This window comes from Rhinoderma darwinii, chromosome 2 (genome assembly GCF_050947455.1).
Source record: "Rhinoderma darwinii isolate aRhiDar2 chromosome 2, aRhiDar2.hap1, whole genome shotgun sequence".
Classification (NCBI taxonomy): Eukaryota; Metazoa; Chordata; class Amphibia; order Anura; family Rhinodermatidae; genus Rhinoderma; species Rhinoderma darwinii.
The window spans coordinates 332894211-332912114 of record NC_134688.1 but is presented as its reverse complement, the minus strand read 5'-3'; the positions used below and the strand labels follow the sequence as shown (position 1 = coordinate 332912114).

Genomic DNA, 17904 nt, shown 5'->3' with positions numbered 1-17904 from the left:
CCGATCATATTTAACCCCTCAGATGCTGCACTCAATAGCAAGTTCCGCATCTGAGTGGTTTGGGAGGGATGGGGCTGCATCGGAGCAGTTTTTGCAGGGATCTGAAGTCCGGACTGCTGGTAACAGCCTCGGGCTTCAGGGCAACGATCGGAGACCACTAGCAGTGGTCTCCGATCGTATTTAACCCCTCAGATGCGGCACTCAATAGCAAGTGCCGGCCGCATCTGAGTGGTTTGGGAGGGAGGGGGCCGCATCGGAGCGGTTTTCCCGGTCATCGGGTAATCTGCCTCTGAAGCCAAGGCTGTTAGCAACAGCCTAAGGCTGGGTTCACACATACTATTTACGGACGTAATCGGGCGTTTTGACGCCCCGAATTACGTCCGAAAATGCGGCTCAAATGCGTCGGCAAACATCTGCCCATTCATTTGAATGGGTCTTACGATGTTCTGTGCCGACGGTCATTTTTTTTACGCGTCGTTGTCAAAAGGCGGCGTGTAAAAAAGACGCCCGCGTCAAAGAAGTGCCTGTCACTTCTTCAGACGTAAATGGAGCCGTTTTCCATGGACACCATGGTAAAACAGCTCCAATTACGTCCGTAATGGACGCAGCGAAAGACGCCTGCACATGCCATTACGGCTGAAATTGCGGAGCTGTTTTCTCCTGAAAACAGCTCCGTGATTTCAGCCGTTACGGACGCTGCAGTGTGAACATACCCTAAGGCTTCAGAGTGATGATCGGAGACCATAACAGTGGTCTCCGTTCATGTGATCACTGTGAGAACCATTCACAGTGATCACAAAACGTAAACAATGTGTTTCTCCTCCCTGTCTCTCTGTCTCTCCTCACACTTGTTACTTTGTATGAGAAGAGACAGAGAGAGAATTTTACAGTGACACCAAAGATACTCAATTACTAAAAATCTAATATATATACTTTATATAAACTTCAATTGTATACCTAGGCTAGGCTAGGGTTATCCTTAGGGTTATCCTTAGGGTTATTCTAGGTTCTATTCTAGAATTAGTCTAGGGTTAGCCTAGGTTTAGTTTAGTCTAGGTTTAGCCTAGGGTTTTTGCGTAGCGTACATGTGTGACGTCTGTGTATTTTTTTGTGTCTTTCCATGGCTATAAAAAAGATAACAAAAATGTTACCTATACATATATACCACAAAAAAGAAGCACTACATGTCCCAAGAAAAAAGTGCAAAATTCACATCGATACATAAAACACATACAGAGTTAGGGTATGTGCACACGATAACTGCAATTACGTCTGAAAATATGGAGCTGTTTTCAAGGGAAAACAGCCCCTGATTTTCAGAAGTTTTTTTAGCAACTCGTGTTTTCCGCTGCATTTTTTGCGGCGTTTTCGCAGCGTTTTTTACGCCCGTTTTTGGAGCTGTTTTCATTGGAGTCTATGAGAAAACGGCTCCAAAAACGTCCAAAGAAGTGTCGTTTAGCTCCGTAATCTCGCAAGATTTCGTTTCCATTGCTGGAAATCTCAAAGAAAAGAGTCAGAAGTATCAGGATTCTGAATACACATGACGTCCAGGCTGGATGGTCATGTGTATTCATTATCAGGACACTGTAGTAATGTTAGGGTTTGTGTATGTAGCTGCACATAGTGATATAACTATATCACTAGTGCAGTGTAAATGAATGGAGAGGAGTGCATGATGCCGATTGGTCAGCGTCATGCACTACTCTGTACAACACCCACTTGGTCGAAAGTAAAATTACGCCCACTTGGGCATTAAGCAACTCATTAGCATAAACCAAAATCGCTCCTAACGTTGTGAAAATAGATCGTTTTTTTAAATAAAAAGCATTACTGTCACCTACATTACAGCGCCCATCTCCTTATGTAGGAGATAGGGCACTTATAATGTGGTGACAGAGTCTCTTTAACATAAATCTAAAATTGTTCATAACTTGCTCAAAAATGATCGTTTTTCCAAATAAAAACCACTGTTATCTTCATTACAGCACTGATCAGATTATGTAGGAGATAGGGCATTTATAATCTGGTGACAAAGCCTCTTTAAAAGAAGGGCTCGTCCGGGATTTGAACCCCGGGACCTCTCACACCCTAGGCAAAAATCATACCCCTAGACCAGTGTCTCAAACTCAGCCAGGTAAGTGGGGCACATATAGAAAAAATGTGAAGTGGTCGGGCCACATTACTTTCAAATTTGATACAATACAAAATTATTGTTAATCAATTAGTTATTTGAACTACTATAAAACTATATTACTAGAATAATAATACTACATTGCTATAATAATACCGCTAGATTTAAAATTTGAGATATTTCTCCACATGCTCATTTCAACAATCCAGTTTTCCAGTTTGAGGCTGGGTTCACACGAGCATGTTCGGTCCGTAATGGACGGAACGTATTTCGGCCGCAAGTCCCGGACCGAACACACTGCAGGGAGCCGGGCTCCTAGCATCATAGTTATGTACGACGCTAGTAGTCCCTGCCTCTCCGTGGAACTACTGTCCCGTACTGAAAACATGATTACAGTACGGGACAGTTGTCCTGCAGCGAGGCAGGGACTCCTTGCGTCGTACATAACTATGATGCTAGGAGCCCGGCTCCCTGCAGTGTGTTCGGTCCGGGACTTGCGGCCGAAATACATTCCGTCCATTACGGACGTAACATGCTCGTGTGAACCCCCCTAAGTGTTGCTAAATGCAGTCCGGCGGCTCAGTTAGCAGCGTTTGGCAGACACACATGTCAAGATTGAGCAGCCCCTTTCTAGATAGTGCCACAGTGCCCTCTGCGGATGCTGCTGCAGTGCCCTCTCTGGATGCTGCCGCAGTGCTCTCTCTGGATGCTGCCGCAGTGCCCTCTCTGGATGCTGCCGCAGTGCCCTCTCTGGATGCTGCCGCAGTGCCCTCTGTAGATGCTGCCACAGAGTCCTCTGTAGATGCTGCCACAGTGCCCTCTGTAGATAATGCCACAGTGCCCTATGTAGATAATGTAACACACCCCTAGATAATGCCACAGTGCCCTCTGTAGATAATGCAACACACCCCTAGATAATGCCACAGTGTCCTATGTACATGCTGCCACAGTGCCCTCTGTAGATGCTGCCACAGTGCCCTCTGTAGATGCTGCCCCAGTGCCCTCTGTAGATGCTGCCACAGTGCTCTCTGTAGATGCTGCCACAATTCCCTCTGTAGATGCTGCCACAGTGCCCTCTGTAGATGCTGCCACAGTGCCCTCTGTAGATGCTGCCACAGTGCCCTCCGTATATGCTGCCACAGTGCCCTCCGTAGATCCTGCCACAGTGCCCTCCATAGATGCTGCCACAGTGCTGGGGAAGCCCCTGACATCATTGTCGATGTATGGACACCGATGTCAGGGAATTCCACAGAGTCCCGGAGCAGAGCCGATACTAGCGCTCTGCCCGGGACTCCGCTCTGGGGAAGACCCTGACACACTGTCCATATATGGACAGCAATGTCAGGGAATTCCACAGAGACCCGGAGCAGAGCCGATACTAACGCTCTGCCCGAGACTCCGGCTCTGGGGAAGCCCCAGACATCGCTGTTCATATGTGGACAGCGATGTCAGGGAATTCCAGAGTCTCGGAGCAGAGCCGATACTAGCGGCTCTGTGTCCCGCGGGCCGCAGATGACAGCCCCAGGGGCTGCGTGCTTGAGACCCCTGCCCTAGACCAACGAGCCAGCTGTGTGGCATGCGTTCCAGATGTGTTTATAAGTGCAGTTTGTATATGTACTGTACTGTATTGGATATTAAGAACACAGAGGACAGCAAGGAACATTGTTAAATAAAGCAATATGTTGAAATATCAAAGAAAACCCATCAAAACAAACAAATAAAAAAATAATTAATTAATTAATTAATTAATCAATTCCTGCTGAAAAATTATCCTTTTGTTGCAGTCCTTAAAGGGAACCTGTCAGGAAGATTGAAGCCACTAAACCACCAGCATGTCGTTATGTAGCTGGTGTTTAGTGTTCCAAAACTGCCTACCTCAAAAATAGATGTTTCAGGAATAGTTAGTAAAGTAACTTACAACCTACTGAGAAAAGTCTGACAGCATCAGGCGTATGCACATGAAGCTGAGGACAGTGCACCTCCCTGCGCTGCGCAAGCATAGTGAGTTGTCCTCAGTTTCATGTACACTATGCACATGCTCCCCGGCTCATCTCTCCAAGTTACTTTACTAACTATTGGCCACTGATTGTGGATCATGTGACCCGACCCGTCCATCAGTGGCCATCAAAGGCGTAGCTAGCCGTTTAGCACAGAGGGGTGAAACACATCTGAGTGGGCCCCAAACCAGTGTAATTACCCCTTAGTAGCCCCCATATAGTATAATGACCTTATAGCTGCCCCCACAATGTATAATGCCCCTATAGTGTCTCCCTACACAGTAAAATGCACCTAAAGCTGCCCCATTCACAGTGTAATGGCCCCACAGCTGCTCCCATTCAGTATATTGGCCCATATCGGCCCCCCTCCCCATACCCAGTATAATGCACCCATAGTGCCTAATAGAAAAATAATAAAATAATGACTTACCTATCCACATTCCCACGATGACTGAAGGAGACCCTTCTCCTCCTTTGGTCTGTGCTATGAGTTACTCGGCGCAGACAGGCGCCCACCTACTCTAGATGACAGGATTATGCTAAATTACTCCCGTAGTTTCCAACACCCCAATAATTTATACCACAGTATGCTACCACCACCTATACTTATCTAGGCAATAGGGGCCTAAGTCTCTATGTTCCCTTAACACCAGTTCCTATAACACAGGTTATCTAAATTGCACCTAAAATACAGGTAACGTTCCTCACCTTCGGAAGATTAAGTTCTGTAAGACTACAAGGAAGAGACTTATAAATATTTCAAATTTAATACACAATAGTGCTAGTGCAGTGGTCTTCTTCCGGCTCTGCTCAGTTTCTGACTTTATTAACTCTCCTCTCCCACTTTCTGACCACAATCTTCTCTGCTTTACTATCAAATATTCTCTGCCTCCTCAGGTCATCCCTACGTATCAGACATACAGAAATCTACATGCCATTAACACTGTGAAATTCATAGACAGTCTACAGTCCTCATTGTCCCCTATCTCTTCCCTCTCCTGTCCCAATCTGGCTGCCAAACTTTATAACAACACTCTCAAAAATGCATTGGATGAAGCAGCCCCCACTACACTCCGAACCACCCGACAAAGACGACGACAACCCTGGCACACGCCTCAATCCCGCTTTCTTCAGCGGTGCTTGAGATGTGCCGAACGACTGTGGAGAAAATCGCATTTGGATGCAGATTTCCTCCATTACAAATTTATGCTCAAAACTTACAACTCTGCCCTTCACCGCGCCAAACAAGTCTACTTCACTTCTCTCATCTCCACACTATCTAATAATCCAAAACGCCTCTTTGATACTTTTCACTCCCTCCTTAGTCCTAAAGTGCAGACACCAATCACAGATCTCAGTGCTGAAGACCTGGCCAATTATTTTAAAGTTAAAATTGACAACATCCGGCATGATATTCTCTCCCAGTCCCCTAGTAACATCGATCCCCTTCCCCCCCACACTCCCTCTTCTTCACTCTCAGCATTTGACCCAATAACTGAAGATCCCCTTCCCCCCCACACTCCCTCTTCTTCACTCTCAGCATTTGACCCAATAACTGAAGAAGAAGTCTCGAGGCTCCTCTCTTCTTCTCGTCCTACTACCTGCCCTAGTGATCCTGTCCCCTCACACCTCCTCCAGTCCCTCTCCCCAGCTGTCACTAGTCACCTCACTAAAATATTTAACCTCTCTCTTTCCTCTGGTATCTTTCCCTCCGCTTTTAAACATGCCATTATAAACCCATTATTGAAAAAACCAACACTTGACCCATCCAGCGCTACCAACTACCGACCAGTCTCTAATCTGCCCTTCATCTCCAAACTCCTGGAACGCTTGGTCTACTCTCGCCTTATCCGCTATCTCTCTGCTAACTCCATTCTTGACCCCTTACAATCTGGTTTCCGCACTCTACACTCCACAGAAACTGCCCTTACTAAAGTCTCAAATGATCTCTTGGCGGCTAAATCGGACGGTAAATCCTCTCTCCTGATTCTTTTGGATCTCTCTGCAGCCTTTGACACTGTAGACCACAAACTCCTACTTAACATGCTCCACTCTATTGGCCTCAAGGACGCGGCTCTCTCTTGGTTTTCCTCCTACCTCTCTGACCGCTCATTCAGTGTGTCATTTGCTGGTTCCACTTCTTCTCCTCTTCCCCTTGATATCGGGGTTCCTCAGGGATCAGTCCTAGGTCCACTCCTCTTTTCTCTCTACACAGCTCCTATTGGACAAACCATCAGCAGATTTGGCTTCCAGTACCATCTCTACGCTGATGACACCCAATTATATACCTCTTCCCGTGACATCACCCCTGCTCTAATACAGAACACCAGTGATTGTCTGTCCGCTGTCTCTAACATCATGTCATCTCTCTATCTGAAACTGAATCTTTCTAAAACTGAGCTCCTTGTGTTCCAACCATCTACTAACCTCCCTAAACCTGATGTCTCTATCTCTGTGTGTGGCACTATCATAACTCCTAAGCAGCACGCCCGCTGTCTCGGGGTTATTTTTGACTCAGATCTTTCCTTTACTCCTCACATACAATCACTTTCACGCTCCTGTCATTTTCACCTAAAAAACATCTCCAGAATCCGCTCTTTTCTTACGGAGGAAACTGCCAAAACTCTCATTGTTGCTCTGATTCACTCTCGTCTTGACTACTGTAACTCATTACTAGTCGGTCTTCCCCTCACTAAACTCTCCCCTCTCCAATCTATCCTCAATGCAGCAGCCAGGCTCATCTTTATGACCAACCGCTACACCAACGCCTCTAATCTGTGCCAGTCACTGCACTGGTTGCCCATCCCCTTCCGAATAAAATTCAAACTCATTACTCTCACCCACAAAGCTCTCCACAGTGCTGCACCTCCTTACATCTCCTCCCTCATCTCTGTCTACCACCCTACTCGGGCTCTACGTTCTGCCAACGACCTTAGATTAAAATCCTCCATAATCCGAACCTCCCACTACCGTCTCCAGGATTTCTCTCGTGCTGCACCCGTCCTCTGGAATGTGCTACCCCAGACAATCAGATTAATTCCCAATATCCACAGTTTTAAACGTGCCCTGAAAACACATCTATTTAGACAGGCCTATAAAATTCCCTAATCTGACTCCTTTTCATGGCCCTCCATTTAGATTAGTCATCAGAATAAGATTCCCTCACACTCCTTCTCTTCATGTCCGTCATACACGGATAGTGGCTGGTGACCGGCTCATGCAGCTTTATGATACCACCGCATGTGTATAAAAATGGCCGGACCATTGTACAGAACAAACACTATTACACTTTGTGTCTCCCTTATGTCCTCATAGATTGTAAGCTCTTGCGAGCAGGGTCCTCACTCCCCAGGTTTGAATTGTAAATTAACTTTGTCACTATGTAATGTCTGATATTGTTTTCATGTTCCCTCTACATTGTAAAGTGCTGCGTAATATGTTGGCGCTATATAAATAAAGATTATTATTATTATTATTATTATTACTACATCGCGCCTGTCTGCGCTGAACCACTCATGGCTCGCTGCATAGTGCATGATGGAGCAAGGAGCCATCAGCTCTTTGCTCCAGCATTGAATTCAACTGTATCTGCGTCCTGAGGACTCAGATACAGTACATTTAGAACCAGGACATCGGTTAGTGACTCGCAACCCCCTGGAGGTCTTCACATGACCACCCAGGTGGGTCGTGACTCACAGTTCGGGAAGCCCTGGCCTAAAGTATCTGGCTGCCATTATTTGCAGGTTTTCCTGATGTCTGACACTTTTCATTTTGACAGTGTGGTCTAATTTAGCTCAAACTTGCACCAAATTTATTATAATTACAGTTTGTTATAAATGCATAAGGCAGGTGCAACATTTACCACGCTAAATACCACTGTAAAAGGGATTTTCTAAGTGTCTATTCACATGTGCAGGCTTTTGATCAGGTTTTGTTCAGGTTTTTTATATGCAGTTTTTGAAGCCAAAACCATGAGTGTATTCAAATAAGAGGAGAAGGAGTATCTGTCTTTTCTACTTTCTCTCCCATCCCTGGTTTTGGCTTCAAAAACTGCATCAAAATACCTGATCAAAACCTGTATGTGTAAAGGACCTGTACCAAAAATCTGCATCGATCCTTACATATGGTAAATTAAACTGTCAGTAAAAACACTTTTTATACATGTGCACCTAAGCTTTCGGTTTAGCCATCTCCTTGCTTTTGTTTGTGAACTTATTGTATATAAACATATATCTGCATATATCATCACTAATAAAGTTGTGTTGTATCATTTTCTGGGGGTTAGGAGCTCGATTTGATGCCATTATGCCGTTTTTTTTTATGCTTAATGACGTTTGTTCACGTTTTATAAAGGTTTTAATGCATTTTTTTAAGTTTGAAGAAATGTAAACTGTTTCAAAATGCATTTGTCAGTGCCACATCAGCAGGGAAGCAGAGGTTGTATGTATCATATTACATTCATAAATATGTCGTTTTCTATCAGCACTGTGCTGGGTGCTGAGAAGAGCTGGGCGAATGTACTACACATTTCTATGTAAATCATTTAATTTGGGTGACAATATCTAATCTATTAAATATCTAATTTAAGTAACGTTTTTTTTAACATTTCGTTTTTTCTTTTATATTTGTACAGATTTTATTTGTGATGACATCCCATGTTAATTGATCACGCCATTTGCATGTGAAATTTACAAATAGATGCACATTTTTGGAAACAGCTCTTAGGACTGTAGTGATCGTGCCCTTTATCTGGAGTTGTTCTATAAAAAAAAATCCTTAAGGGCATATTTACATTATTATATAATGTATAAATGACTAATATTGTATTTATATTTTTCAGAAGTACATTTTAGGAGTTCTTGTTCTGTCATTAGAGACATGGAAACCTACAGGATTTGAACACTTCACACTGCCCACAAGTGGTAATCCTATCCCCATACTAATGAGCCATTAACATATGTATGCATTTTTGCTCGTGGTTCATAGGAATCTTATGTGGTTATAGCTCTATACAGCAACAGAGGTTCACATTTTTTTTACTTTAATTATATACGATAGATGTGGAAAAAAAAAATATGGGCTCGTCCGGGATTTGAACCCGGGACCTCTCGCACCCAAAGCGAGAATCATACCCCTAGACCAACGAGCCAACTGCATTAAGTTCAGACTATTCTCTGTTTTGTTCAGTACTAATTCAGTTGCCACATAGTCGCTAGACATGTAGTTGGATCATATTACTAAAAGGTTTTACAGAAAGCTGAGCACAGTGTACTGCTATAGCCTGAAGCAATCCCCTGCACATCTGCAGTAGGCTTCGTTCACATCTGCGTCAGAGCTCCGCACTGGCATTCCGTCGGAGCTTCACATCAGAACGGAACCCTCACTGAAACAAACGGAAACCATAGGTTTCCGTTTGCATCGCAAATTGATTTCAATGGTGACGGATCCGGTGCAAATGGTTTCCGTTTGTCTCAGTTGTGCAAGGGTCATGTTGTTTTGACGGAATAAATACCATACTACGGTATTGCATCTGTCTAAACGACGGAACCCTTGCACAACAGGGAAAAACGGAGTCCATTTGTACCGGATCCGTCACCATTGAAGTCAATGGTGATGCAAACGGAAACCTATGATTTCCATTTTTGTTTCAGTTTGGATTCCGTTCATGGGTTCCCCTGACGGAAAGCTCAGACGGAACCCATGAACGGAGCCCTGACGCAGATGTGAACGAAGCCTTAGGGCCTGCTCACATCACCATTCACTTTCCTTTCCGGGGTTCCGTCGGAGGTTTCAGTCGGGTGAACCCCGCAACAGAAAGTCAAACTGAAACCACAGCTTCCGTTTCCATCACTATTGGTATCAATGGTGACAGAAACATTGCTAATAGTTTCCGTTCATCACCATTCCGTCAGGTTTCCGTTTTTCTGACGGAATCAATAGCGCAGTCGACTCCACTATTGATTCCGCTGTTTTTCCGATGGAATCAATAGCGCAGTCGACTCCGCTATTGATTCCGCCTTTAAAACGGAAACCTGCCGGAATGGTGACGAACGGAAACCATTAGCAATGTTTCCGTCACCATTGATACCAATAGTGACGGAAACGGAAGCTGTGGTTTCACTTTGACTTTCCGTTGCGGGGTTCACCCGACGGAAACCTCCGACGGAATCCCGGAACGGAAAGCCAACGCTGATGTGAACAGGCCCTTAGCCATATGGAAAATATTTGAATAAATCTTATCTACATGCTGCGGAACATTTTCAACACTTAAATCAACAGCATGCCGCAGATTTTCAAATCCACAGCATGCTCATTCTGTTACAGATGTTCACGGCGGTTCACTATTTTCCATGTAAAAGGGATAAAATCCACTTGGAAGCCGCACCAAAATCTGCATGAATCACCAGCAGATTTTTCTATAGTTCCACTGTGGCAAATCTGCAACAAATCCGCTAAGTGTGGGTTCCCTTAAGGAATGTTTACATGTTTAGGATTTTTTCATTGGCAAATCCAACATGAATTTTATAATAGTATCTGACATTTAAATTTCTGCCGCGGATGTGTCAGTGGATCCGCACTCGGATTAGCCCCATTGAGATTGAAAGTACTACACAGAGGCACAAAGGTGGCCTAGCTACTATATAGGGGCAGAAAGGGAACCTAACTACTATATATCGGGGCCCAAATGGGACCTAACTACTATATAGGAGGACAAAGGGGACATAACTAATGTATAGGGTCACACAAAAGTCCTAACTACAATATGGGGGCACAAAGGAAGATCTAACTACTATATAGGGGTACAACGGGATCCTAAGTACTATATGGGTCATAAAGGGGGCATAACTACTCTATAGGGGCAAAAAGGGGTCCTATAGCGCCAATGGCCGCGGACCTCCCCCACTCCAGCGGCTGTGGCCGTCAGCCTGTGGATACCCACCTCTGCTGTCCTCTGCCTCCTTTCTTCGGATGCCGGCGTGCTCTTCTTTCTGCCCCCAGGACTGCGCACCAGAAATATTGCCCTCAGCTTATCCCTGCATATCCTGGACTACATAGGGAACTCTGGCCAATTTCCTAGTGCCTGAGCAATGTTGTTACTAACCCAGTGTTAGACTGCAAAGGTTCCGTATCCTGTATCCTGAGCAGGGGCGCACCATCCACACCATCCATGGGGCGAGATGAGCATCTCACCACAGGCACCGGCCTGCTGTCTCTCTGAGGGGCGGCGGCGCCACTGAAGCCAGCCGCCGCCACCCCCTCCTGCCCTATAATTGTACATACGTTCCATGCCTCACGATTCTTCGCCTTCGAATTTCATAAGTAGCGCGTCATCTCGCTTGCATTTTTGATTGGAACGGCACCCCGCTAATCAGTGCCTTTCAAAGATGCAAGTGGCGCGATGACGTAATTGAAATACGCTTATTGCCAGGGCAGAATGACTTGCGGCCACTCAGCTCCTTTTACAGACGCAAGCGGTGCGATGACGTCATCGCACCGCTTGCGTCGTTAAAAGGCGCTGAGTGGCGGGGCAAGTCAGTCTGCCCTGCCAATCAGCGTCTTTCAACGGCGCGATGGCGCACTTGCATCGTTAAGCCCCAGCAGACTTGCACAGAAGACAGCAGGCCTGCCCTGCGAGAGGACGGCACGGGAACGGGATATGGTGAGCATGTAAAGTAAAAAAAAATTCTGTCTGAGGGGCTATATGTGGAGCGCTATCTACAGGGAGGGGCTATATGTGGAGTGCTATCTACAGGGAGGAGCTATATGCAGTGCACTATCTACAGTGGGGGCTATATGTGTGAGGGGCTATATGTGAAGCACTATCTACAGGGACAGGCTATATGTGTGAGGGCCTATATGTGTGAGGGGCTACATGTGGAGCACTATCTACAGGGGGGGCTATATATGTGAGGGCTATATGTGTGAGGGGCTATATATGGAGCACTATCTACAGGGGGCTATATGTGGAGCACTATCTAAAGGTGGGGCTATATGTGGAGCACTATCTACAGGGGGCTATATGTGAAGCACTATCTACAGGGAGGGGCTATATGTGTGAGGGACTATATGTGTGAGGGCTATATGTGTGAGGGGCAATATGTGTGAGGGGCTACATGTGGAGCACTATCTACAGGGAGGGCTATATGTGTGAAGGCTATATGTGTGAGGGGCTATATGTGGAGCACTATCTACAGGGGGCAATATGTGGAGCACTATCTAAAGGCGGGGCTATATGTGGAGCACTATCTACAGGGGGATCTCTGGGGCACTGTCTACAGGGGGCTCTATGGGAGTCACTGTCTGCAGGGGTTCTTTGGGGGGCACAATCTACATGGGGCACGGTGTGTGTGTGTGTGTGTGTGTGTGTGTGTGTGTGTGTGTGTGTGTGTGACACAGTGTATGGTGCTATTATAATAAGGGACACATTGTATGGTGCTATTATATTTAGGGCGTAGTGTGTGGCACTATGAAAATGTTATCTTCGTTTATAGGTGCAGAAATGTTTGAAAAGTGAGAAGCTGAGGACATCTGAGTGGAAAACTGCAGAAATGGGGTGTGGCCGGGAGAAGTCATCATAGAGGTCTTTTGTGGAACAGCAACTCCCAGCATATCCTTACTATTGCTCAGGCCATGCTGGGAGCTCTAGTTTTATGCCGTACAAACCTATATGGCAGGGGTTTCACTAAATTGAGCTGTATTTGTGCTGGTGCTGTATATATGTACTGAGCTTTTTCTGGTGCTGTATTTATGTATTGAGCTTGGTTCTGGTGTTGTATGTGTGTATTGTGATTGGTTCTGGTGTTGTATTTATGTATTGAGCTTGGTTTTGGTGTTGTATATATGTACTGAGCTTTGTTCTGCTGCTGTTTATATGTACGAAGCTTGGTTCTGGTGTTTTTTTATATGCTGAGCTTGGTTTTGGTGCTTTATATATGTACTGAGCTTACTATACTAATAAGTATAATGGGGCAGTACCGCCATCATGAAGAGTCACATAGTCCTGTCTTAAAACCCACCTTTCTATGCTTGAATGACACCTCCCTGGCTGTTATACATCACTACCAGTCTCCTCTAATTTTCTCGGATGCGCCATTTCCTTGTACTCCATGGGCACGCACCATGCAATGAGGTGTACTCTGCCTGTCGTTGCACCGTGCATGCCAGTGGAGTAAAAGGCAACGGCACATCCGCAAAACTTTGAGGAGGCTGGTAGTGATGTAGAACAGCCAGGACAATGTCAATTAAAATCTGGGGGCGCCATTTAAATTTTTGCCTCAGGCAGCAGTAAAGTTTGAATCGGCCCTGATCCTGAGTCCTGTGTCCATAACCAGTACTGTATCCTGAGTTCCGTAATCCGACAGCAGTCTACTTCCAGTAGTCCGGCACCAGCCTGCTTCCAGTAATCCGGCACCAGCGTGCTACCAGTAATCCGGAACCAGCCTGCTTCCAGCAATTCGGCACCAGCCTGCTTCCAGTAATCCGGCACCAGCTTGTATCTGCTACCTGCAATCTGAGTCCAGCTGCCACCAAGGTACCATCTACCTGTGACTGTATTATACCTGTCTGGCCAGTAGCTACTCCGTTATGATGGAGTAACCCAGTGGATCCACAACCCCATTGGACATTACTGTTTTCTCAGGCCATGAACCACGCTGACAAACCCAAGACTGCTGTTCAAGTCATACAATACGATATGTGACACATCCGATTACGTCAACATCAGCTTTTGCAGGAAGTTAAAGGGGTTTTCCAGCCACTAAAAATCCATGGCCTATCCTCAGGCTAAAGCAGAAAATTACCACAGCACTGGACCACAAGTGGGTGCACGCCTCAATAGGACCGGATCCGTGGTCCCCAATATCAGATAGACAAAATAGACGAGGAGACAGCACTTCCAAAATATGTCAGCTTTTTAATCACCCGTGCGACGTTTCAGTCCAGCAGGACTTTTCTCATGCTTGAGAAAAGTCCTGCTGGACTGAAACGTCGCACGGGTGATTAAAAAGCTGACATATTTTGGAAGTGCTGTCTCCTCGTCTATTTTGTCTATCCTCAGGCTAGGCCATCAATAGATGTTGGGTGTTGGGTTGGGGTCCGCCACTAAATGCGTGTCGACGACTATTACTGCGTTGGGTGACCCTAGATGAGACATACATATATATATAGATATACTCTACAATGAAACACGCTGTTATGGTAATTTGCAATGAATAATTTATGTAATATGTACTGTTACACTATACCTGGCCACCTACACTGCGTCTATTAGTTTGGTAATTGCCTTATATTTGATATGTTTTTAACTATTTGTGTAATAAATATCAGAATTTTTTATTTGATCAATGTTAGTAGATATTTCCGCTTTGGCCAAATAACGCGCTTTGTTTATTTTATAGACCTTACTTTGCCATTGCATAGTGGCTTTTGTGAACTATAATTGGCAGATGTACTGTAAGGGGCTGGAGAGAAGATTGGGTAAAATCGGAGCCACAGAGAGGTAAAAGGAATTGACAGATGAAAAGTAGGTACATGAGAGGTAAAATGTCCTATTTCTGTATCTTATCCTGAAACAACATGAAATCCAAATAATTGGGTGTGCAAAGCTAATATAATCAGCGATGCTGACAAATTGAAGAAGAAAATCATGACTTGATACACAGGTGGACAGAAACGCTAACATACAGGTAGATTATAGATATGTAAACATACAGAAACATATTTTCAATTACTTTTGAAGTCTGACCAGCAGTTCTAAACACACATTTAAGAATGTGCTGTGTCTCAGATGTATAAATAAATCCTTACAGCGTTTATAATGGCTAAAACCTTTTATAATCGGATCCCCATGATACTTTGCAGTGCAATATACGCTAAATAACTGTGTTTGAAGATAATAAATGTAACTAGCATCTTGCTAAAATGTTTTGCATCCTCTCCTATACTATGTCTTTGTATCCTTCTGAGGCTAGCTATGTGCATTACATAAATGTCCAGAATCCATTGTCTAATGTGCGTGGGGCAGCCTGACTATTCCCCAACCAGGGACGGACACAGATAACTGAAGTACTCTTTCCAAGAACAACGCATGGGTCCCATTTCCCTTGACGTTTCTAGGCACCAACTGTAACTGACCAAGGGGCATAGATTCAGATCACCCAATGGTAAAGTCTTAAGTTTAGGATGTTACAAAGGGCTTGTCCCAGTATGTAAATATCATATTTATTTTATAAATCACAAAAAAATGAATAATATTTGCCATTTATATGCTGTTAAAAAAAACAATCTATGACATTTACATACATAACATGGCGCCACCTTATGCTCAAGGTGTATAGCAATATGCACATCTACCAAATGAGCAGTGCTTGGGGAATGCATGCTTAGTCACTCTCCTGACAGGTATCTGTATATGGATCATTTGTTTACTGCAGAGCAGCCATTAGAGAAAGCTTTCTGCCCTGCTTGTCAGGAAAGGAGCAGAGCCCCTGCAGAAGCATGGCAGTATAGCTGAAGAGACTCCTTTTTAGTTTTGTTAGGATTGTAATGCTCTCTACCCTGACCACAGATATAACCATGCACATATGAACTCAGTCTTTATTGTTTTATTTCATTATATTTTGGTTGGTTTCTAAAGGAGTTCATACTGTGGATGTCCCACAGTAAATAATCTTTACTACTTTGAATCTTATGTTATCTATCTGGAGGGAAAGTAAGAAGGGACTATATTGTTAACTGCCAGAGAAGGAAGCTAATTGATTTTGCTTTTTGCCTGGCCCCAGCAGGACAGATTAGTAGCAGCACCAAGACGGCACATGGAAGCAAAAAAACATGAGAAGGGTATTTTTATAAGTTAGAAACACTTCAACTTACTTTAAAACAGCTATTAACAGCATTTCTGGAGTTTTGGCAAAAAAAAAAACGGATTAATAACTCCTTTAATACATTTTATTCCTGGTAGTTTAGAGTGGATAGGTCATCAGTAGTCCGTGCCCGGACAACCCCTTTAAGGGTTGATATCTAAAACCTAGTTGTCTAGAATAGGAAGGTGATTAACCCCTTCCTGACATTTGTCGTAAGTATACGTCATCATTTCCGGATGTCAGCTGTATCTTACGCTGACACCCTACTGTAATGGTGGGGACCAAAGTTAGCTCCGATCCCCGCCATTAACCCCTTAAATACAGCGGTCAAAAGCGATCGCTGCATTTAAGGTGTTTGCAGCTCACCGACACCCCAGCAATGAAATTGCCGGGGTGCCAGTGAATGCAATGGCAACCGGAGGTCTTATACTGGCCTCCTGGTCTGCCTAGTATGGAAGCCTTTCAGGCCCTGCCCAGAGGCGGGGCCTAGAAAGGCTTGCGTAGCCGAGGGCAAGATGGAGCTGGCTCAGGAGCTGAGCCGGTGTCATCAGCGGTGGATATCAGCTGTATGTTACAGCTGACATCCACCTGTAATGGCAGGAACTGGAGCTAGCGACGATTCCTGCCATTGACCCCTTACATGCAGCGATCAAACGATTGCTGCATCTCAGTGGTTGGCAGCAGATCGGCAGCCCTGCCATGCGATTGCAGGGCTGCCAACTGCTGCTATGGCAACAAGAGGCCTAACAATGCCCGGAGGCGAAGCCTGATCGGCTTGCTGTCAGTAAATGACTGACAGATCTAATACATTGCACTACATAAGTATGACCTCTAGCAGAAATACGTAACTAGTATAGGGATAGGTTCCAGAGACAACGGGGTCGTTCTTTTTAGAACGAGTGCCCGATATCGTTGTCAACAGTGAGGGCTGAGACTTTACTTTAGGGTCAGGTAGAATACCACTGTATACACTTACGATCCTGAACAACACTGCTGTATGCACTCTAAGAACGTTTATCTAATATCTATGGGCTGAATACGTAGGGCTATAGGCACTACAACTATATGGAGTAGTAGCTCTAGCTATATTACGGAACTAACTATAGGGATAGGATCCAGAGACAACAGGGTCGTTCTTGTTGGAACGAGTGCCCGATATCGTTGTCAACAGTGAGGGCAGAGATTTAGTCTTAGGGACAAGCAGAGTACCACTGTATAATCCCATGATCCTAAGCTATCCTGCTGAACTCATTCTAGGAACATCTATCTAATATTTATTAAGCTGAATACGTAGGCTGTATATGCAATACAACTATACTAATATTATACACATTGACATTGTTATTCAATTTTTATAGGAAAAATTAAAAGTTATATTTTAAAAAATTAACCTACCTCAATATATTTATTTCAAGTTGGGAGGTATAACGGGAACCAGCCCATTGATTTATTACTGGGAATAAACATGGAACATTTCTCCTGTTTCAAGTGGCGATTTACCAAGGCCCTAAAATTAGGGAACCAGGAAGGGTAGGACTCAAACATACCTGCTGGAAGCGAGGGTGCCCGTATTATACCAGGACAACACTTCCCAGCAAAACTCTGCAAACTGCAAAAGGTGCAGAGTGTGGACCAAAAGGACGTTTATCAGAGCGACACTGGCCTGTGCAGAAAGGATTGCTTCACAGCGTAACACACATCTATGGATTATTTTATTGTTCTTTTTTTTACCCCATTACTATACCACATGACTATGCCCTGATGTACTCTGCCCAGCTTACATGTACCCCAAAATTCTAAACTAAAATGCCAGTAATACCCTAAAAAAAATTATTACCAAGCAAAATCCACGCTTCAAAATCCATATGTCACTGCCTCCCTACTGAGCCCTACAACCGTGTGCCCAAACAGCTGT

The 17904-nt window shown here is 44.6% G+C and overlaps 1 non-coding gene across 1 annotated transcript; it reads right to left on the bottom strand.

Moving 5' to 3' along the window:
* Positions 1–9205: 9205 nt before the first annotated feature.
* TRNAP-UGG (transfer RNA proline (anticodon UGG)) lies at positions 9206–9277 on the bottom strand. Its single transcript has one exon. It is a non-coding gene; the product is annotated as a tRNA-Pro (tRNA).
* Positions 9278–17904: the final 8627 nt, after the last annotated feature.